Source organism: Motacilla alba, chromosome 1 (assembly GCF_015832195.1).
Source record: "Motacilla alba alba isolate MOTALB_02 chromosome 1, Motacilla_alba_V1.0_pri, whole genome shotgun sequence".
Taxonomy (NCBI): Eukaryota; Metazoa; Chordata; class Aves; order Passeriformes; family Motacillidae; genus Motacilla; species Motacilla alba.
In genome coordinates this window covers 84,404,886-84,429,063 of record NC_052016.1, presented here as the reverse complement: position 1 = coordinate 84,429,063, position 24,178 = coordinate 84,404,886, and the positions used below count along the sequence as shown (strand labels likewise).

At 42.0% G+C, this 24,178-nt stretch overlaps 1 protein-coding gene across 9 annotated transcripts in view; it reads right to left on the bottom strand.

The window, feature by feature from the left end:
* MBNL2 (muscleblind like splicing regulator 2) overlaps positions 1-22,068 on the bottom strand; it is a 104,988-nt gene extending 82,920 nt beyond the window's left edge. For 3 of the 9 annotated variants that reach the window (XM_038158656.1, XM_038158675.1, XM_038158692.1), the window contains exon 1: positions 21,923-22,067. The gene's annotated coding sequence lies outside the window, so the exon portion shown is untranslated. Of the gene's footprint in view, positions 1-5,243; positions 6,010-21,174; positions 21,700-21,922 lie in introns of those variants that run through there. The other 6 variants (XM_038158627.1, XM_038158666.1, XM_038158684.1 and 3 more) reach the window with 5 other exon arrangements.
* Between the last annotated feature and the right edge of the window lie 2,110 nt (positions 22,069-24,178).

Below are 24,178 nucleotides of genomic sequence, written 5' to 3'. Positions count from 1 at the left end.
GAAAGCTGGCATTGGTCTCCTCACGGCAGAGAGAGGCTGTGCCACAGGTGAACACAGCCATCAGAGAAATCCCACACGTTATCACAGCCTTTTAAGTAAATAAGAGTGAGGCAGTGCTAAAGTCCTGAATCATTAACTGGGTGCAGAGGTATGCTCCTGCCAGCAGTGAGCCTGCCTGTCCTGCCAGGGGCACAGCCAGAGGGGTCTGCTGACAAACCAAGGCAGCTCCAGGCTTGAAATATGCATACAGCTGCTGATAACAGCACTGCAGATAGTCTGAACAGTGGAAGGAAACACCCCAAAAATATTTAAATGGACTAAAATAGGGCTTTGCCAGTCCTACGAGGCAGCCACTTTACCCACCTTGACATTAGCGGCAGCGTCCCACAGAGAGCTGCCAAAGGAGACTGTGAAGGCACAAACCTGACCTGCTGAAACCCAGTATTGAAACATCATCCTTCTGAACACCAGAAAAAACAGAAAACTTGCCACTTGGAAATTGTAGGTTAGTTTTAGACTAAGTTCAAAACACTGCGTATGACACCTATAAAGTACATAAATCATGACAGATTCAGAAAACTAGGGGCTGGGAGACTGAGCCATTCAACATATCTGAAGTATATATAACAGAGCAGTAGGGGAAAAAAACCCAAAACAACAAAATAAAATTCCTCAGAAACTCAAGTTAAAAAGTATTCAGTCTGGATAGGAGTGAACACTAGAGGGTTAAAAACCCAAAACATTTATTTGCCAGGCCTCTTAAAAGTGATCATACACAAAAAAAAAAAAAACAACAACCAAAAACCAAAAAATCAAACACACTGAAAAGCTGCCGCCAGAATTCCCACAAAAAAAAAGAAAGGCATTTCTAACCAAATCCTAGCTTTCTCCTTCCATAAAACTACCACAGGTAAACCCTCCTGCATTTTTCCTTACTTGTACTCTCAATTCTGCCTACTGTCAGAGGTGCTGTATTCCCTGCAGGAGAGAAGATTTTACAGCTCATGAACCTCCAGACTGACCTTGTCTCTATTTATGAGTTCAGCAATGTATAATACCCAGATCTTCCCAAAACGCCTCCCAAAATGTTTATCATACACTCAGAAACTGATGAAAAAAAATCATTGATCTAAAATAGAAAAAATTAATAGACTCTGATATGAACCATCTGTTCCTATTTCTTGATCCACTTCTTTATGCAATAACTGTATCACTTAATCCCTCCCACTGTCTTTATTAGCTATTGTTTTGGTAGTACAAAAATCATGAGGATGAAAAATTATTTTTTATGAGTGTGTGTATATTATGTATGTGCATAAGCATTTGTGGACATATATCTAGGTATGAAAAAGAAAGGAGAAAAGAAAAGGAAAAACAAAAGGAAGAAAAAGAAAATAAATAATAAAATGAGCATGAAGCTCTGTGTTTATCAATTTGTTTACAGCTGAGCTCTTCTAGCTGGCAAAGTTTCAGGCATCACAAGCCCACCAGGTCTTTTGCCAGACTTACGACTCCAGGAATCCTACAAGTCTTCTGCAGAAGCAGCAAACTGCACACTGGCAGTTCTCAACAGCTTTAGCAATCATCAGTAGCACAAAGAGTCCCCTACATAATTAGTATTTCTTTGTGTTAGTTATAAGGATTTTGCATATAATCCCCTGTTAGGTATGCTCTTCAATCTTCACAGCCCCAGACTTTTCCTTTTTTAGCACGCCTGAAATATGGAACTAAGAACTTGACGTTGCCAGCGTTATCGGAGAGAAAGCTCTGTGTTTTAACGGCCCGGTTACAAAAGAATAATAAAAAATTGCAGTGATTAAGAAGTTGGCAGATTCTAGAAAGGGTATGCATAACTTCTTTCTCCTCAGGCACTCTCTACTCCAAACAGACACAAAAAGTTTGGTTTTAAAAGAAGACTTTTTAAAAAGAAGACTCTGGATATCAATAACCAACAACTGCCACTGCATTTGCTAATAATGTATAAGGAGATTAGTTTAATTAGTCAAACAGTTAATACTGCTATTATTTGAACTAGTTTTCAGCACTGACACTCTCTTGAAATGAGTTTTATTTTCCTCAGGCTATAATTTCAGCCTGTTTACAGACCAGTTACATAGCACTGGTGCACATGAGTTAACCATAATACATTGTATTAAACACATCAAATTAGCTTCACAATCAAAGGTTTTAAAAAGAAAATGCATACTAACAAATTTTTTAAAAAGTGATTTAGTTATCTTTTGCTAAAATTTTACAACAGCCATATTCATTGAAAAAGGGAAAAAATAATTCAACTTTAAAAAAATGTTTCTTCCCTGGAAGAGAAAAAACAATCCTCAAAGTCAGAAATTTCTAGTAACATTAGGAAGCAAAGTACAACTAATTGCTATAATGTGAAATTCAAATATTAGCAATGTGTTAAAACTGTATGCAAAATAATTAATAAGTAATTTCAATTGAACACTATTTCTCATCTCTCAGTATTATAAAAACTGAATATTTTCTAGAGCTTTTACAAATAAACACGGTACAGATTATTTCTGACATATTTCTGAACAACAGAGAAGAAGATTCATTCACAGCTGAGGTGATACCTGAGTGCCGGAAATCCCACGCAACATTAAGAGCCATTTTTCTTGCTCAGAAAAAAAAATGGTAGCACATAATTATCTCATATTTCTGTAAAATGTACACTTACAAATTAAGAAGTAGATATGCCTTTATAAACGTTCTATTGCCAAGCACTATACTTCAGGACCTCTAACTCATTAGAAAATTTTATCTTAGGAAAATAGAGTAATTCTAAACGAAGTAATTATTCCTTGAAAACAGACAGACTGCACATCAGAAGGTTACCACACTAATAACTCTGATGAAATACACAGAGCAATTAAGCAGAAAAGATATTACTAAATTAAATAGGCACCAGAATCTTGTCTGAAATACTTTTAATACCAAATAAATGTAAATACAGAATATTTACTACCACCTCTACTCTGTTAACTGAAGGTTCATTTACCTAATCATATAAAGTAGTAGAATATTTATGCAGCTTGACCAGGAAATAATTTTTTTTAATCCTTTTGTCATTTGACTGTCTGTCAGTAGTTTGATATAAACTACTTGACTAAGTATGAATGCAAATTTTCACTTTGGTAGTCAGGCACAGCAAGATAACTCCACATATTGTGATCTACAAGGTAGGGAAACCAGACACTGACATTTTCTGAAAGTAAGAGATTGTCTCAAAACAGGAAACTGAAAAGTTTTCTCTGAGAGCTGTGCAGGAAAACAGTTTTATTTGCAAAACCTAAATATTTGTCTCATATTTTACAGAGAAACCTCTTGAAAAAGATTATTTAACTTGTTTTAATTATCAGTCTTTGCCTCACATGCTTAACACGGTCTGCACACGAACAACACATTTAAGCATCAATAGTGATAGAGGGTTAAACATATATATCCATACCCTATGGATTTGTAATAATAATGCTCTACATCCTGACATTTGTTTCATTTGTTAGCAGATCTTGAAATTTTCAAAAGACACAAGGTTGTTTTGACTTAGAAGACTGTAGCCTTCAAAAATAACTGGTTCATGAGTACGTGTCAACAACCCAGCCACAGGTCCCCAGCAAGTATTTGGCCAGGGAGCAGGGAAGTCGTGTCAACCTTCCCAGAGCGGAGTCAGCTGTGAGGAGTTGAGAGGTGACATCAGGAGCTCTGAGTACATGTCCTGTACTTCTCCTTGAAAAACGGGAGGGTCGATGGACAGTTGGGCTAGAAGGGCCTACTTGCCACAATACACAATGTTAAAACTTGTATAACTCATTCCTAGGATGAAGGAAATCTTGAAACTTTCCCCCCAAAATTACACCACTGAAAGTTTTTTTTTAGGCAGCAAAAGGTTCTTCTACCTGATTTCTCTTTAAGATATTGATCTTTAGTCTTCCTCAGGACATACACTTATTCTTTCTATCAACATTCCAGCTGAATACGAGTATGCAATCTACATGGCTGTTAGAAAATAAATAAGCATACAACATTTTCTTGTCTCACCAATGGGTAATCTCAGGAGAAAAAAAAATTATAACCCAACTAAATTATATACTGTACATATAAATAATGTTGCTATAACACAACTGAAGTCAGCATGTTAATTTGGGTCACTAACTGGGTGACATCCTGAAAAGATACTGAGCACCATCAATGCATATGGCAGTGTGAGAAAGTTGAAAAGGTTTCAGCATATAACAGGACGAGGAAATGTTCTCAGAGCCTTCCTGCAACATGATGGTAAAGTTTGCTTTCTATCTAATAAACAATAGTAACAACTAAAAACTACTCTATTCTTCCAGAATTTTACAGACTTCTGCTCTCTCTAGAGCATTTAACATAAATCTTCTCCATTCCTTACTGAGGCTCCTCCTCTGGAAGAAAGTTGATGTGCCTTAGCACAGTGAAGTCATTGCTCTAAAAGCCAGCCTGCTCATTAAATTATTCTGCTAGCTGTGTGTTCTCTCATTAAAAATGTATAAAGATCAGATAATTGCAGCACATATTATTAACCTTGTTTTCCTTATTTTCATGTATAGGTTCTGTTTTGCTGCCTAGACGAAGAAATGGAAAGGGCAGTTTTCTACAATAAACTACAATAAGCTAAACTACGATATGAAAAATCCCCCCGGCTTTCATTGAAGAGCACAAGGAATCACAGCGCAGTCAAAAAAAACCCATAGTTTTATAACAGGGCAAAATACTGTAATCGTGTTGTATACTCCTACAAATCTAAAACAGGCAGTCTTGGCTTCAGTTAAAGCTTCTGATAGGGAATTATTTAGATCAGCCAGTCTAATTCACCTAAATCTTCAAACATAGCTGCTATAAACTTCACAGATTTCCAGGTTGACTCCTTCTCCTTCTTAAAGCTAGGCTGCACTTCCAGACAACAACCCAGCTAAAAATCCAATTAGGGTAGCAGCACTTCTGAAACACACTGACCTATTTCTTTTTTTACTTGTTTTAATATGCATATACTCATGTTCTATTTCTGAAGAGAGCTATTTACACTGGAAATTAATACCCTTTGAAAACAAGTTACCATAAAATCCACCTATTTCACCCAAACAGAATCCATTCACGGGAGAAACAGTGACTCCCGACTCCCCCAAGCAACACATACAGTATGCAGTATACTGCAGCAAACTCTTGAAACATTCGATAAAAGACAACAATCCTCCTACCTTGTTTAGCCCTGTCTATTCGACACATTCCCAACGTGAACAGGAACATCTGATATAAACAAACAGCCACATCTTCCCCATCGCAGCATGGTAACTAATTCTCACACCAAACGATGAGCAGCCTGTAATGTTTTGGGTTTTTTTCTCAGAAAGCCTGGTGACTTATCAGGGGATTTTTCCTCAGATGATGAAGCAGACACAGCCTAAACTCTGTTGCTGAAAGACTGCAGCCCTTCCTTCTCACAGAGCCCTCCCAGCATATGGCAGCCAATCACACCCAGCTTCGTCAGCCCTACTGCTCTTAAACTGATCCTAACGGGATGATTGACACAGCAACACAGCACTTCTAATGTGTAAAAACAATGCATCCATACCAATGAACCAGGAATTTCCCTTGCACAGGGAAGGAGTTTTACTGGTGAGGCAAAGCGATAGCTCCATGAAATAACATACACAGCAAAAGCAAACAACTCCCTTTCCCTCCACTGCAACAGCAGCTTCTGCATTTCTTGCACAAGGATTTTCAAAGCTTTTGCTAATCGTAAACGCACGCACAAACAACATTTCTGAAACTGCAAAACTGCAGTGGTGCTGTTTTGTTTGTAAAGGTGAGACCCGCACCAATATAAATCAAACCATCTGTCTTTTATTTTAACAGGCAGCCAAAACACACTCCAATTCAGGCAGTAATATTCTCATTTTAATACTGCATAATCTTATGCGCAGTGTCTGCATTTAACAGCAATACAACCATAACATCTTTTCGATTATTTCAGACCGGATGTTACGGACTGCAGGTACGGGATGCTTCTCAATGAAAACACAATCTATATGATGGTGTTTTAATTCATATACATGGCAGACAAATCCCATCAGCAGCATCTAAACTAAAGTCCATGCAATTAGCTTGCAACTGATGTTCATTTTTGTCAAGGTTCTGGCATAAGGACTACGATACCAGTTGCCATTTTCAAGTCAAGCTGTGGGCAGCTTGACACGCTTGATACACAAGGTCTGCTGTCAACAAGTTTTCCTATAAATTGTTCTAAAGTTTTAAAACACAAGAACAAAGCAGCCAAGGATTATTAAACAAGAGTTGCAATTAAGAAAAATACAAAAAGGAGCTTAAGCTGAAAGTCAATCTTTATCCAAAAAAGGGATAAAGATTGCAGAGCAACAGTACTTTAGGCAGCAGTTTAGGCAATTCAAGTCATTACACAAAAAATGTGTAAAATGTGTTTAAAATGCCACTAAAAGTTTAGAAATATGAATAGACAAGAAGAAAACAAAGCTCTCATTCACTGGCAGCTCTGTCCCAAAGCCCCATTGTTTCCTGTGGACTGTTTTGCATATTATAAACACAGCTTCCCAAAAATCCATTATTCCTCTATCCAGCAAGCAACAACTCTCCTTTAGGCTCCACCATCTCCCACACAATTTGTGAAAACCCTCCCCTTCCAGGCATGGCTGAAACGTGTTCTTGCCAAGAAGGTTCCTGCCAGCCACCCCTTACTTTCTGTTCAATCACCCCCTTCATTCCTCTGTATTCTGCCCTATATTAAAAAAACAAACAAACAAAAAAAAACCCCAAACAAACCAAAACAATCCTCCTCAAAAAAACCAAATAGTTGATTTTGGTGGGTTCGAGAGATCCTGGGGACAAGGGTGGTAACTCCACCCATTATTAAGATGGCTTGGCGCATCTCATCAGGATTTTCCACATTCTTTTGACTCTGCCAAACTTGAGCTGCCCTTGTTAAAAATTTTCCATGCTGGACATCTGCTGCAGGATTTATTGACTTTTCTGCCAAAACACAGTTTGCCTATTTCTGAGATAACCTAGACAAAAACATGTTGCTCTGCCATCCTTGTAACTCACTGGGGAACTCTGGCTCCTCTGCCCATCTTGGGGCAGCCTTGAAATTTGGCAAAGTGCTGATCCCTTGCTTTTTTGATGTTGTTTCAAGGGTGTTTTTTTAATATATCGAGGGGTTTTTATATGTTTTGCTATGCATATGAAAATATTTTCCTATTTGACAAAGCTTTAAAACCTGCCAGTATTCAGCTGACTCACAGCATCTTTTTAATTTTTGTTTCTGATCCCTACAGTGCAAATCTCGGAAAGTGTTGTGCAGTAAGCGTCTGATTCCTTCAGCCATCCGTCCATATGTGGCTGGAAAGGCACCAGCCCCACAGTGCGACTGAGCATGTAATGGGCTCAAGTTACAGGAGATTAGCAGGATTTCCCCTGTAACTGCTGCTCCCATCTGCCAGAGACCAGACATTGGAGCTGACAGCAGGAAGACAACCTCGCCTGTTGCTCTCATGACCCTTCAGCTGGTGCCCCAGGACGTGCGTGAGACAAGCCCTTCAGAGCGCACTGCAGAGGGGATTGTCAGAAAGGTCAGGTGGGCCAAAACACACCACGAGGCTGGGCAGAAGAGGGAGAGAGGGATGAGGGAAAGGGAGGAATAGATGCAGGAGCCAGAGTCTGGCTGGTCTAGTCAAGCAGGTTACAACACAGAGGAAGATGGTGGCCCTGCCAGACAAGGGAGAGTTAAGCAGCACAGGCAGCACCAGTCAGCAGGAGCTGGCTGCCCTCTCCACAGACCCTTGCACATCCATACCACAGCACCCACCAAGAGCTTCTGCAGCCCATTAGTTCTCTCCAACTTGCAAGTTGCCTCAACCCTTCCCCGCCACAAACCCAAGGCAAGTCACTAACACAACCCCTGAAAAGGCACGGACTCAGCACTGCCTGCACAACCCGATTTCGAGTGCCACTGCTTCACAGCGCACACACTGGTCTTCAGCCACTGCAGAGCTTTAACTGCAATCAAATGGGGCTGGAGTGCTTCCAGACAGTATTCCTAGGAATCCTGAATCACAAACACAAAGCTAGCAGCTACACACCTGCCCAGATCCTCATGTGAGTTATTATGTTATAGATTCTCCCATGACAAAGGATCAGAAAACCCTCAGCTCAATGGGGCATGCAGGAAATACATCATATCCCATTGCTGAACCCTTTAGCTAAGGCCCATCAAAAAGCTCAAGAGAAAGTAAATACTCTTTCTCAAAAATGGCACCTGAGTAGTACCATAGTAAGGCATGACTTCATTCATGCAAAAAAAAAAAAAAAAAAAATTGAAAATAATTGCTCTGTACATTGAGGAGTGAGTAGTTCTCAAATGGAGATGTGCCCGTTCATTTTTCACATCAGTTACAAAGTCCAGAATTTCAATTTTCAGTCTGATTTACAACCATATTATGTATTTAATTGCAAAACAATATCATCTTAGAGAAGCTGAGAAATTTGCATGTCAAACTCAACAAAGAATAACAAAGGTAAATTCCCAACTCAAAAAATGCCATCTGCTCTGCCTGATATGCTCCTTGTAATTAATGAATCAAGGGAAAAAAGCTTCCATCAGTGACTATTACACACAATTTTCTGAATGGTCTTGATACAACTTTTGGAGAAAAGTGAACTATTTTGGAAGTAATAAAGAGGAGGAGAACTGAAAAATGCAGAACCCACACAGTTATTTTTCCTTCCTTACTCTTGAATCATAGCAATTAGGTCTAATTCCAGAAACAACAAAACTTGTCAATTCAAAGGGAGTTTTGCAAGAAGGATGGAACATATGTAACACTAGCACCGAAGTCACCAAGCAATTTATGTGATATTCAGTTGCAGCAGATTGATGATTTTGAGCTGTGCCTAGATGACCTATGGCAACAGTGACGTTTAGGCAAGTTTGGCAATGACAAAAAGAACTGTAAAACTATTTCCTGTGTCCGTAATAGACTCTTCCCTTAGTAACTTCCCACAACTGTTACTATGAGCAAAATTCAGCTTTGGTAGCTATGGTCTGAATGACAGCATAAAGAAAAGTCAAAGCAGCTGCCAAGATTTTAAAACTAGGCACTCATGCATAATACCATTGATGCCAGCGTTTGCAAAATACCTCAATCTCTATATTGGGGCTGAAGGGATGGTGGAAATAATTATTAAGTTAAAAGTTTAAAGAGTAATATCAAAATTCCAAGTTACTAACTGGGAACAGGTTCTGAAATGATGAGTCTAATTTTTGTTTTTAAAATAGGCTTATTGCAAGAACTTTCAGTCTGGCTTTTCAACTGTTTTAACTTCCTACCTCCCAGACATCCCAACATCTCCCTAACCTAGGAAAACTGGAGATTGTGCACAGAAAGGACAACAGACTATTCTATTTTCATCATATATATGCTGAGAGAAATATAAAATGGAAACACTCCAGAGAAGCAAGCACATTTTCAAGTTACATGTTAGGAATCAATCTTACCAAAATTAAGGTGGCTCCTGGAGGCTTTCCAAATGCTCTCTCTCCTTCCGCTGCTTGCACAAGGAGCTTAAGCCATGTCTAAATTGTGAGATCCAAACACATGGGTTCAGGCACACATCCAGTCTGCATCCTGACTTTATTTTAGGATGACACCAATTCCCCATCGGGATGAAAACTAAGTACATGTGCACAATTCCTTTAGAGGGTGGTTCCAGTTGGGAAGGGTGATGAAGGCATCAGCCAGAGAAGAACTGCAGTTCACTCCAACCAGGCTTTTGTAGCTGAATGTTTGAGACTCATACACCAGGTGCCATGGAGAGCTGAGCTGCCTCAGGATTGTAGCCTTATGCACTTAGCTCGAAATACATTTGACCAAATATAAACAACCACATTTCACTGAGTCACTCTACTCCCCCTCTCTCTTTATAGTCACCGAAGAGAAATAGGCATTTGTGGGCTGTGATTCATCCTATCCCAAAGTAGCTATTCTAAGAGATTCCATCATATCCTAAAAGCATCTGTGTTTCTGTATCGGTTACCTGAGATGGTCACCCTTAGGCTGCTTCTATCATGTCCTTCATTAAACATGTAGGAGATGAAATCTTACTACAGAAGAAGCCTTATTAGGAACATAAATATTTAGATATTTCAGTTACATACACTGGATAGCACTTTAGATTTTCAAAATCAGTTCAAATAACCAAAGACATTAGCATAGAGCTAAAGGACACCTGTATTTTGACAATGTACAGTTACAGCTTTGGTGTAAATCCTCAGCTTGCCATAAGCATGTTCCAGCTATGTTGCTATATAAGCTACATAAGCTTGTTCTCTAAGCTATGCTGAACATGTTCCAGGTTTTTTTTTTTCCCTCCTGACTGAATAGCAATCTTTGCACTCACTCACGCTTTCCTCCTCTGAACAACTGATGGACACCAAATTAACCTAAGAAGAGTTGAATCGGGATTTTCCTCTTGATTTTCTTTTTTGTTTTGGTGGGGGACATTTTTAAGGAGAGGGAAGCTTGGTAAAATAACCATTATCTTGCTGACTCTATAAGGCAGATACTATAAACCGGCAAAATAATAAGCTCAGAAAAATAAATTGGCAAACCACCTACACTGCCTTACTCTCAGAACACTGACTTATGCAAAAGTTTTTTCAGGAAAGTGATTCTGTTTTTCTTCATGACAGCTGAATAAAAAGCCTTTTTCAGTTTGCTCATCTGAAACACCAAATCATAGAAGTATTAAAACATTAAAACTGAAAATTTAATCATCCAAACTCAGATATCTAGTTTCTTCTAGATGGTCTAGGAAATTTCTGTTGGCCTTCAGTGGCCATTGCTAGAAGGACTGGGTTACTGGTATGTCTTATATTTGCCAGCCCCACACAGATGTCCTAGATATAAAATTGTCTAGTGCCATTTTAGATGCCATATATTTAGATACCTGTATCCATCCAAAAATGCAACCATTTCCTCAGAAATATTCCTATCAGAACAGATCTTCTCAAATCTTCCAGCAGAATGTAAAAGGGTTATATACAAAACAGAAACCCTTTATCATCAGCTGCTGAACCCTGTCCAGAATATGTTTTATGAATCACAAGGAATCACAGTGTAAAATACAAGCACTATTTAAGCCAAAAACATATATCATAAATTCAAGATAAATTTCTCTCTGCTAACTCACTTAATGTCCCCCTAATTTGTACAATAAATGCCACAGCCAGGGACTTACCTGATGGAAGCCTCCTGAGCCTTTGACTTCAGCTGAAATAAACACCAAATGCTTAAGCCTTCATAAATGTATTGCAAATCCACGTGGTTAGGAAGAATACTTCCCAAATGTGTTAAATTAAGAAGAAAGCAAGTGTTGTACCCTTAGGTTTTTAATAGTCAATTGGAAACAATGCAAAGGTGTAATCCAGCACTACCCATTGTAATCCAGCACTACCCATCCAGCACTACCCAGTCATCTTTAGTGAGACCCCCATGTACTGGGAAGTTCTTCCATCACTGATAAAAACATGCTCCTTCCTCCTCAGACCCCTCCATGACTAATTTCCTCCATACCCATTGTTCTGGCCTCAGATGTGGAGTAGTTCCTATTTAAACCCACAACAAGAGGAAACCATTTGATAAATCACCTTTTCATAAAACCTACTAACCTCAGCTGCAAAATCACATGGGCATAGAAAAACCCTCTTGGGCTTCAAAGAATGTAGTGGAGGATGCATATACTAAACTTCTGCCCCTTATCTTGGGGATTTCCAACCTATTGGGAAGACACGGGAGGAAGAGTTCCCCTCCAAGAAGCTCGTAAATGACTAAAATTAGTATTTCATGTAACTATATGGAGACGTATTCCAAGTAAGTTTACAAGCAAACCTAGTATTTTTTAAATCTATGAAGATTCGGTTATCAGCCTCAAATATATCTGAAATCATGCATATAATGCAAGCAATGGCTCCAAATAATACGTCTTGAAATGAATGATGTAATGAGAACTCTAATTATCCTTTAAATCAAAAGCTCTATTTTATTAATCCATTAAAAACCCAAAGGGAAAAAATGCTACTGAAACTAAGCTACATTTTGAATTTTCCCATCTTCAATTAGCACAAAAATAATTCAACTTGCTCTTTCTAATTCATTAAAATTACGCTATTGTTTTTGCACACTACTGCAATACAGGTGTAAAACAACCTAATTTAAGAGGTGATGCTGCCTCCCATTTCTCTACAAGCTGCCTCTTAACAGCCAGAGTCTGTAGGGTAGATGCTCAGGGGCATGCAGCAAAATCAGCAAGCAATCTCCACTGTAAGCAGAGAAAATAGGCTCCAGGAAACTTCACAGAAAATGAAAGCCAATTGGATAATTTTTGTTTTTTAAAATCAGTAAGAGCAGCTTTCAATCCCTCACCCTTTTACAGCAATTAATAACCCACACATGTAAGAGCAGAGGACTCTATATAATTAAAAAAGCATTACTTTGGCAAGAAGAGAGGGCCTGGAGTATGTAAGTGCAGGGTTTTATTTCTTTCTGTGAAGTATGGATGACAGGTAGGAGAAAGCTATGCCAAGTGAACTGTTGGCAAGCAACTAGTCTTTTGGTTAACAGGCAGCTCTGTTTTGTGAAGTCTATGAGTTTGTGTTCACTTAGGCAAGCTTTTCTTTAAACATTAGACTTAGATGCATTCAGTCATGAGTTTTGCACCAAATTTCCATTTGCACCTCAAAAGAGGTTGCTTTGTTTCAGCTTGTTTTTCTGATTACTGTGAAGTGTCAGGAACACTTTGTTGTATAATGCTTTTAAACATTACATGTGGATCTTTGCCTAATTACTCTGCCACAAAATACTATATACATGAACATGAACCTTCAGTTTTCCCAAATGTCATGTAACAGAAACCAAGAAATAAGTAGCTGTAAACACAAAGAGAAACAAGAATTGTTTTCACATGGAAAAAAAATAAGCAAACAAGTATGAGTAATGCAGGGCAAGAAACAAGGTCCTCTAGCAGAAGCACTGTGTGGGATAAAATGGCATCCAAAAGCATGACCTCTGAAAACAGCATGCTTCAAGTAGAACATGTCAATATTTAATCCCACCACCAGAAAAATGAAGCAAATTACAGAAAAAAAATGCCTCAAAAATCAAAATCCATACAGGACTTTATTCACCAGAGACCCAAAGATGGAACGGAGAGTTTATTTGTAGGAAAATGTCTATAAAGGGATAGCACCCAGCTTTCTAGCACAGCTACTTCACCCATTCTGTATTTTTCTCCAACTCTCCTCTTCCTCGCTCTCTCTCAAAAAAAAAAAAAAAAGTGTTATAAATTGACAAAACCATTCATTTGGCTGTGCCCCCTCATATCAACTCTACTAAGGATAAAATAAAACCACTAACACTAATATTAGTAGAGCCACAATAAGATTAGAATATATCCTGTCTGCTAACTTTGGCTTACTTTAAAGGTAGTACTACTAAGGAAAGGGGAATGCAGGGAAAAAGTACAAGATGAAGATTGCACAGGTTTCTTGCTGTGGGGTGCATAGTCTTATAAACTTAAGATTTTAAACGAAATTTCACTGCAGATCACCTGCCCTTTTGGCAACTGCAATGCCACCTCAACCCCCAAAGCTATCTTCAGCAGATCCACAAGGAGAGGCTTGCCTGTTAGAGCAGGATTGTATTAACCATCAAAGAGTTCTGTCCCTTCCTTCAGGGACAGGTAAGAACAAAAGAAGCCTGTTGACAAAAATATTCTACTCGTCCTCAGGTCAAAAACACTTAGATGAACAATACTAATCTAAGTATAGTGCACTGAAACATTACTGTATGAACTACAAAAGCTGTATTGAGGACATGAAAATAAGTTTACCACCAAGCATCCCACAGTAGCAGGTCACCTCAGTCCAAAGTTGTCTAAAAACTTCTTCATTTGAGAAGGAAGGTGTGAGGGGAGTTCTCCTACAAACTTGGACAGTAAGAAACCTAAGGGGCTTTCTTACCTAGTCCAGCTTCTGCCTCAAGAAAACTATCATTAAGAGCAGACTGGGTCAGCATGGCTTTGCCTTGATGAGTCCTGATAAGCTCAGAGGGCTCCTCTGGACACCCTGCTGGTGTGCTGCACTACTCTCCTAATAACAAGATTTTTTTCCAACATTCAACCCTAATCTCCAAAGAAACAATTGATTGTCACTCTCCCTTGATGTCACCTGGCACTACTAAGTATAGTTTGGTCCTACTATTTTCATAATCATCCTCCAATAGCTGTAATAGCTACTGGACTGTCCCTTGCCTACTTTTTGTCCAAGCAAATAAGCCCACCTCCCTCACCCTAGACCCCTACTTGTAAAAGTAACTTTTCACTGGAACTAGACATGGCAATGGAACTTCATCTGAGCTAGAATACTGCTTTGACAAAAGCCGTGACCATGTGCTCAATTAACACTGGATGAACTAGAAAGACTTCTGCTTTTCTCTTCCCTTTACTACTGGCTGCATATACCTGCATATACAAGGGACTACTACTCAGATGTTTTGCATTTGCTTCTTTTGATTCCTCTTTGTACTGCTGACAGAAGGGATATGTTAAAAGCTCTGCATCCTGTACAGAAATGCCCACAAAATTTCAGACCTTTTTATTTCAGTACTCTCAGACATTTTGCAAAATGAGTGCACTTCTATTTTACAAAGGTATCTAGAATCAAGCCACCTAACAATAAAAAATGAAGTTACCAGTGCTTATTTACTCTAGGAGATCTTTATGGGTACTTTAAAAACCCCCAAATTTTATCCAGCTGTTTCCAATTATGGCCATCTCTAAAGATTTCTTTTTTAGACAATGTAACTTCAAGAGTACCGGCAGCTAAAAAATAAAAGGGGAAAAAAAAAGTCCAGTCAAAAAATCTAACCTCTATGGATATCCATTCATTCTGCTCCTTTTTTCAGTCTATTATGCAGAAATCAACAAATAACTAAGAACCCGCTGACTTAATCTTGCTGGAGTAAGCAAAGTGGAACTACAGCAGTTTCAATTATTCTTCCTGTTTAGAAAATTCATTATCTCAATCCTAAAAGCCTTCAGCACAGTTCTGCACTAATGACATTTTCCCCCACCCCAGTATGCTTCCAGCAGCAGACTCCACCAGGGACTCAGCAGCAGTGGGGACCAGCACTAGCAGATTAGGAACTGCTCATACCACGTAAGAAAAAACACTTCAGTCATCTTTGACATTTGTAAAGAAGCATGGTGTAAGCTTTCCAGAAAGCAAGTACAGTGCTGTAGTAATCCTCCTGTCAGCCCCAGGGCCATCACCACAATTCAGATGACCAAACTTTTCTGCTGCTTTGTGAGGGAGGAGTATTGAGATCCACCCAGCTCTGGCCTCCAGTTATTGCCACACCATTAGTCAAGTGGCCCCTTTACAGCTCAGGAAGTGGACAGATTTTTCTTCTCCCTTCCTCTAACTCACAACAGCAAGGACAGGTTATTTTAAAATAAAAAATGACTGCCTGAAACCACCAACACCATCTTCTGATGGAATGTGCCTTAATCTCAACATTACCCTGCCCTCATCCTTCCTGCCCACACTCACCACAGCTCCCATAGGAGGCATATCCAGGTCTAACCACTCCCAGGATTGAACAGCTTGTGCCTCAAAGACAAATCACGTGCCTCTCTTGTGGGACCCAGCAATCCGAATGACATGGCACACTTCATCTGCCATAGTATAAACTGGACTGGTTTTCCAAGGAATTAGAGGGAGAGAACCAGAGAAATCAGATAGCTGCAAGTAGTAGAAGAAATACACTCAACTACGAACAGGAAGCAAAGAGCACCAAGCATTATGAAATTAAGTGAATGAATTGAGTAATGTAAGACCTACCTCTAACTGCCAACAGGCAACACACACTCCCGAGAGTGAAATGCACGATATACATTGCATCACCCAAAGCTCTCTCTAGATGAGATATAAATCCCATGTCTTTTTCCCCCGCTCCTCACAGTACAGCGTCCAAGACAAGCAGACACCAAGAAACACTTTGTTCAACTGTTCTGCAAATGTGAAATCTCAGGTGCTTATAATAAAGCATCTTTATTAGATTTTGTTAACCTGAAAAGCCAAAGCTAAAATTTATTCACTCAAAGACTACAAGAAACAGCTTTAGGAAGGCTCACATTAATATCTTTCAATAGAAGGTCCCAGAACTACAAAGCTTGAGAATTTCAGCAGATACTTTGACACAAGGTTGAACATGATAAAATTCCCAAACCTTATCACCTTGTGTTTCTTAAGAAAACCCAATTCGTCATAGTCCTCTTGGCCCCTTCACAGATCACACCTGGACCAACCTGCAAAGCTGATCATATTTTTGACCTAACACTTGACAGAGAAGTTGAACATTACGGATATCACAACGCTACTGCAGTTATGGAAAGAGCATTGCCTCATTCAGAGAAGTGAAAGCATGGCCAGCTTCCAAGGAACTAGAGAAAGCCTAAGCAGAGTAAGGACTGAGAAACTCCAAAACCATGCAGATCTCATCAACAGCAGCCGGGCAAGGGCCTGAGGGCTCAGAGACCCACACATCAGCAACAATCAAAACCACAGTCAACTCCTGACAAACACTGCTCCAGTAACATACCCAACAATCACCTTGATGTTATCTATCAGTATCTCACCACAGGCATAGGACAGAAACTCTCAAATGAAGAAACGACTGATAAATGCTGAATAATCAAAGCCTATGCTAAGGCTTTCCATGCTCAAGGCCTGTGACATCCATACAGACATACAGCAAGGAAATACTCCCCTTTGTGAAAGCCTTGTGCACACTTGGAAAGCCCTCTCAGGAAACAAAACCATGCCTCGCCCATATCCACCAACACCCAGCTTACACAGCTCAAGCCAACCACATTTAGACATCACCTAGTCTTAAAACAGGGTGTCTTTTTTTTTTGAGACCTGTGAATTGAACCATGCTTCTTCCAGTCTGAAATCATTAACAAAATACTTGGAAGTCTTCTTCCTCCTTAAAAATATAACAGTCCTACCACTGCTGAGGAAACTCATTGTGGATATACTGTCCTGAGCAACCACTTTGTTAGTGCCAAATCTCCCATTCCCGAAAAAGATAAGCAGCAAAACCAACTATTGGCTCACTTCGGTAAGCCAAATGGTACAGACCAGGGACACCAAACCAGAGAAAGGACATGGATCTTCCCATACTTCAAATTATCTCTTTTCAGAGGAGGTATGGGACAGTATAAACTCAGCCTCACAGACCTCCTTTTTAATACCATCAGGCATGAAATATTTGTCTCTCACTGGGGGGATACCTCAAAAGGGCCCACAAAAATATAGTTTGGGTCCTTCCTAAATAAACTAGGGGCAATGGAGAAAAGGCAGCAGTAGAAAGGCACTTCCACATCACCTCTTCCTTCCCCTGTAGAGACATACAAAGCTCAATTCCCAATTCACTAGTTTTTAACATCAGTATCAAACCACCTGGTGAATTAGCCAGCAACAGTCTCAAATTCTGCCAATGTGAAAAAAACAACAGACCTGTTTAACATTCAGCACAAACAACTGCAGCACCATCCAAGCAAGGAGGAATAGCTGAAGTTAAACCTAAACCTGGAATTCAGTGGAGAACAGAGGAAAGCCTGTCAAGAGTTTGCAGCCACAGACAGACCATAGGTTTGTTGCTTTAAGATACATGATCCCAGCTGGTCATAGGTCAGAAGTATTTCTGGACTTTACACTGACATTATACTTTCATACTGAAACACTACTCAATAACAGCATTGCTGTCTCAGCTCTATCTAGGCAAAGAGTCATTTGTGTCCCCATGGGCAGCCCATGAAGCCTTCCAATCTAGGAAATCTGATTACTCCAGAATGTGTTATGTCCTTCCCTAAGAACACAGCGTGATACCATCATCCTCCCATCTTCCAGGCTGCATCCTCACAGAGCACAAACATCTACCCGCTGTCTTACAGCTCCCTGAGGCCCCAGCCCTGGGCAGCAGCAGGGATACCTTGGGCTCCACAGAGGAAGAGCCCCTGACAGTCATCCCTGCCATCAGTCACCCAACATGAGCTTGACATGGTGGCATGCAGCTGCAAGGCAAGATGAACTGTTGAATTCTTCAGCACTTCAAGATTTTTGAAGAGGTCTACTCTTTCTTCATACCTGCAGTTGACTGAGCCATACATTTTTATTCTGAAGCTAGTTGAGTGTTTTGATACTGTGTTTCTCTAAAGCCCTAAGCCAATCGATTGTGTCAAACGCAGTTACCACAAATAATCCAACCACAATGATCAAGACAGCAAAATGCACAGGGAAAGAAAGTATCAGCTGTAGAAAAGAAAGAGATTGTTTTTGTTTTTGAAGGTTTATTCACGAGAAATGAGTGACTTGAAACTGAAAAGCATTTTTGATTAACACTTTGCCTTGACTTTCATTTCAATGACATTTTAATGAACACTTTCTAAGTAGCTCTACTTGCAAATGAACGTGGGAGAATATTGAAAAAAGGTAATGGGAGGGGAAAAGAATAATCCATCAGTCATTTTATTTCTTAGGTGCCTCTGATAAAATAAATAATAATTCATCACGGGAAAAGTGATCCAGCAAAGATTCGACTGTTAAAAGACATCTGGAAAGGAATAATAAGTAGAATGGAAGAGTCTGAATTATGATAGAGGGCTATGAAGAAAGATACAGTGTGATCTGGAAGCCAATTAGGTGACTTCGTAATTCTTCAAAGATGAAGGCAGTGTGTTCACATCTGTCCTGAGTACTTCAGCCACAGAGAGCTAACCATAAACTGTCAGAAAAAAATTTATAGAAGAGCAGTAAATGTGATTGTAGGACTGGCTGGAGCCATGAGAAGTGAGATTTCTACCCTGGTAACTGACAGCATGAAAATACCTTCTTTGATAACAAGTTTAATGTGATTCATAGTTCTTTATTTCTATTTTTATTGCCAGATTCAACAAAATTCAGAAACGCTCAAGTAGAGCTATAGTAAGACCTGTGAGGGCCTATTAAAAGGGGAGTGGGGAGTGAAGGCAATATAAACAAGAAAACCGTTCATTCACCTAGCATGGAATGACTTTCAGTGAGAACATGCCAAATCTAAATAAATTAGGCTATATAATTCTACTTGGCAGCATAAGGAGTAAAATAATCACGTAGTGTTGCTGAGATTCTAAGAGCTACCCAGAGGATGCAAAAAATCTAACACCATCAGGCAGCAATGGGAATACCAATTTAATAGACTGTTTCTTTCTTCCTGCCATAAATCAGGACAAAAAGTTAACTTTTTCCAGTGCCTTGTCACCCAACTTTTAACCCAAGGAAAAGCAGGACTAAGAAGGTTCCCCAAACAGCAGTCACATGCCATTGGTAGCAGCATTCATGTACTACTTTTGCTATGGTAGGTATTACCGCAGTTCAAGAATCCCTTGGTTAGGAGAAAAAGCATTTAGTACTGCACAGTACAATTCTAGAGACTGCAACCAGCAGAGAAACTGCAGAGCATCTGGAGTATAAGAGATGAAAATTTCACCCACCAAGTGTTAACAGCAAGTAGACTTTATTTTTAATCTTCTTATGACAACTGTTATTCTATAAAAGCCAAATTTAAGAAAATGATGCTCACATGAAGATTTCAGCATCACAATCCCAAACATATCAATTCCAAAGATTAGCGATCTTGGCAGAGTTGCTGTTGACTAAACCCAGGCCATTTCTTCAGAGAGAGGGCCATAAATAATAGAGGAGATAAGTTTCAGAGGAGAAGGTATGTTGAAGTGACCCATGTTATATCATCCACCCACCTACACGCACAATGCAGATAGGTACCACTCCTGTGGTGACGGCAGGGATACTACAACAGAACAGCCCATCTCTTCAGCTGCAGGAAAACAGGCACCGTCCCACAGCTTACCTTGCACGGACAGACAGACAGACCCCCACACTGTCCAAATCACCAGGGTGACTCACTGCTATTCCAGATTTCACTGACACGCAGATAAGCCATAGCATATGCCTGCAACTACTGCAAGTGCCGTAGACTGGTGTGCCACAACTGGGAGCTCCAGCCTGTGGCAGAAGTTGTGTTGCTATGATCTCCAACGAGCCACACTGGAGCTGGCACCCCACCACCACCTTATCACTGGAGAGAGAAACCGCAGGGCTGGCTCTACCCAGGGGTTCATGCGTCCTCTAAAAGCATGAAGTTTACACTGCACAAAAGGGCCTTGTCCACAGTGGGAAAAACTACATCCCTTCCAGCAGCAGTATCAACTGTACTCAACGAACGCAAATAGTATCAGTGCCAAATACAAGCTACAAATTGACATAATTGATGCTGGAGCAACTATTTTTTTAACTTTAAATATACTCAGAAACTGTATGAAAGACGCTTTCCACTAATCCTTGAGAGTAACTTTAGATCCTTTCCCAGAAGACTTGAAATATGTATTTGGCCCTAAAGCTTACCGCAGGTACTTTTTCATTTGCACAGTGTGGTACGTGCACGCACGAAGCAAAAATAGAGGACAGATGGCTAAATCTATGCATATTTACCAAGGTACGAATACCACGTTAAAATCATAAGCACTAGGCCAAGTCACATGTTTAAAATTAATTACACTTCCGCTACTACCTACAAGTCCACACTGCTTTAAAAATCTACAAGTCTGAACAAGATACGTCAGTGTGACACGATCACTTAAGTATATTAATCCCACATGGATATCCTCAGCAGCTGAATTAAAGGCACACAAGTTATTCCTTGCTACTGCTCAAATACATATTCAGTCACATTACTGTTGTCTGTTTCCCTCCCAGCAGAAATGTTAATATGCCCAAAAAGAAACAGAAAACAAAAAATCTGGAAACAGAAGCCTATAGGCAATGTTCTCACAATTCAAAAAATACATGTGCATATTCTGTGCGTATGCAGACAAATACATATATACGTACAAGGAATAAATATACAGGGTATCCACACAAAGCCAGGAGTAAGAAAAACATTTAATTTCTGACAGTTTTTCCCCCTCTGTCACACTCACCTTCACGGGTGGCAGTCCCGTGTCATGTTCCCCCCACGAACCTGCCCAGCGCTATTCCCCGCTGGCTGCAGCGAGCCCCCGGCGCAGGGACGAAGCGGGCGGGCATGGAGCGGGGAGGGAGGATTTGGAGGAAGCCGCTGGGGCGGCCACGGCCCCACGGGGCCCTTTCCCTTTCCCTTCCAGAAGTAACACAAAGTTATGACTCCCGCTCGCCGCTCTCCCCGCTCGCACGCCGTGCCAAATGCTGAGTTAACAAAACCATAAATCACCGCTGAACCAGACGCGACGGCCCGGCAGCAGCGCCCGCCGCCTCTCGCCCCGTCCCACGCCGCGGCGGCTTCCCCAGGGAAGCGAAGGGGAGGCGAGCGGCGGGGGCAGCGGGCACCCGAACGGGCGCGGGGCTCGGGGCGCCTTCCCGCGCCCTTGGCGGCGGCAGCGGGAGGGAGCGCGGGTCCAGGTGCGGCGGGACGGGCAGCGGCGGCAGCTCCCCGCGCAGGGAGGCGCCGCGGGCCCCACGGCCGCCAGGCTCCCCCGGGGCCGGCGGCACCGCTGCCACGACTCCTCCCCGGGGCGCCGGGCGAGCCGAAGTCCCGCCGCCGCCGCGCACCCGCTGCGTCCCCGCGCGGCCCGGCCCCGCGGCGAGAGGACACGGGCTGTCCCCGCGCCGTGGCCCCGCAGCCGCCCCGGAGCGGGGGCGGGCTGGCGGCGGCGCGGGGAGAACTGGCGGCGGCGCGGGCGGCTGCCTTACCTCGGAGCGGAGCGCGGAGCGCGGGTACACCCGCTTCTCCCAGCGGGGCGGAGGCGGCTCCGCGCAGCGGCGGCTTGTCACCTCTCCCGCCGCGACCGCGACGGCGGCGGCTCCTCGCGTAGGGGCGGTCCGGCCCCTCCCTGCCGGGGCCGAGCGCCGCTCGCACCGCCCCGGGGCCGGGCCCGCCCGCCGCAGCCCGCGCCGTCCGGCCGCCGCCGGGGCCGGGGAAGGGGCAGCGGCAGCGCGGGGCCCGGGGCTCCGGCGGGGGTGCGGGCAGGCCCGCGGTGCTCTGCCTGGAGCCCGGCCCGCCTCTGGGACGGGCCGGAGCGTTTCCTCCGCAAAACAACGGGGGCAGCGGCGGGCGGGCTGTGCTGCAGAGCGGCCGAAATACTGGGTTTGTGTCGTGTTGCTCGGCTTCCTTTTGACTGCTGAAGCTATGGCGTGTCGCCGGTTCCCGTGGACGATTTTCTGGAGGAAAGAAACGCGTGGCTTGGCTTCCAGGGCTTATTCTTCCCGCATTTTGACCCGAATTCGTGAGCAGTTTCTGTTCCTGTGAAGTGTCGTTCACAGGCAAAATGGGTTCTCTTCCTCGCCCGCAGCAGCCAGCGCAGGCCCCCGGTAGCCTTCTGCCCCCGTTCTCCCACAGGCCGCTGTCCCTGGAACAAGGGTTGGCACCTTTCCCTAAAAAAACATGGAATATTCCCAATCCAGAAAGAGGGCAGCTGCAGTGATTCCCGTCTGCCTCCAGCCCATCAAACTGTGCTTGTGCTCCCGTGCCCGGTGAAGCTGAAGGTGCGGTGGTTCAGCGGAGCTGTCGGAGCACTGCCCGCTCCGGCCGGGCATCCCCAGCGACCCCCGGCCCCCACGGTCCCAGCGAACCCCTGCTCTGCGTGCTGGGAGGGCTGAAGGCTCATCTGGCAAACCCCACAATTCATTTCCAGGCAGCTCGGGTCCCTGAACAGGGTCTCCAGAAGGCCAGGCAACATCCCGGGGTGAGGCCACAGCTGCCCCATCCTCGATGGATCTTCACCGCTGCAGCATCCCAATGTAAGGGTGGTGGAGCAGGAAATAAATCAGAAAGCAGCTGCACTTCAATTCCAACTAAATTCCTTTAGACTGTCCCTGAGGTCTTTCACAAGGATCAGTAACTGAACTGCTACTGAAAAACGTGTTACGTTTTGAGAAGAAAAGTGACCCTTTCAACTTAGCCACATCCTTTTGGTGTTAAGAGGCTGAAAAAAGAGGCAAAAAGAAAAACCTGGGGGTTTTAAATTTTTTTTTAAATTTAAGTAATGAGCAGAGTGACAAATTATTATTGTAAGACTAACTGGAAACCAGTTCTAACCAGTCTGTGCAAGGCGACCCCATGGTTAAATGTGTTTGATTATACTCAATTAAAAAAACTATGGTAATATTGTTCTACTTTGAAAGGGAAATAGAATAAATGGAGCAAACACAAAGCCAAGCTAGAGCCTAGCTGAGGATGCCACCAGGTACAGTAAGCACTCTCCCCCAGTTTGTAGGAGGAGACAATGGCTTTGAAAAGGGTGGAAAATAAAATTTGAAATTCTGCTGCTGCTCCAGCATAACCCAGTGCTGATTATGGTAGCCCCTGGGTGACCAGAAGCAGCAAGAGTAACATCTCTATTCCTTCCCTCCTTTTGTATGATTTTGATCTTGGTGAATGGCAATTTTGTGAAAGAAAATAAATGAGATTGTAACATTTTTTTCCCTGGCACATTGTTTTTAAGCTTCATTAAATGAGAGAAAGCAGAACTAAAGATGTTGTTAAATATGCAAAAAGCCTCAACAGGAAGTTCCATCAATGAGGGTTTAGTGCCTGATAAACTGATACCATAAAACGCGGGATCTCCTGAGGCCTTCTATTAAGCATCTATGCCCAGAAGCAGAATTAAATATATTTCAGGCCAAATCCAACACAGGTTTCTACCCTGCTTTTAAAAACCACCCATGAGGTGCCTGTTCTCTTCAGGCAACTTAATGTGCTCATCAACTGGCTTTGAGCAAGCCCCTCTTTCTGCAAATTAACCTGATTAAATTGTCTTCCTCTCTTGGCTGTGGAGGATGACTGATGTTATCCTATTCATGACAATCTTTTACATATACATCTGAAGTTATAATGAGTTATATTTTCCCTTCAGACTTTATTTTTTGATTCAAATTGCCACATTTTCTCAAACTTGTATCATTCTTGTTGCTCTCCTCCAGTCATTTGAATGAAACATCCACATCTAC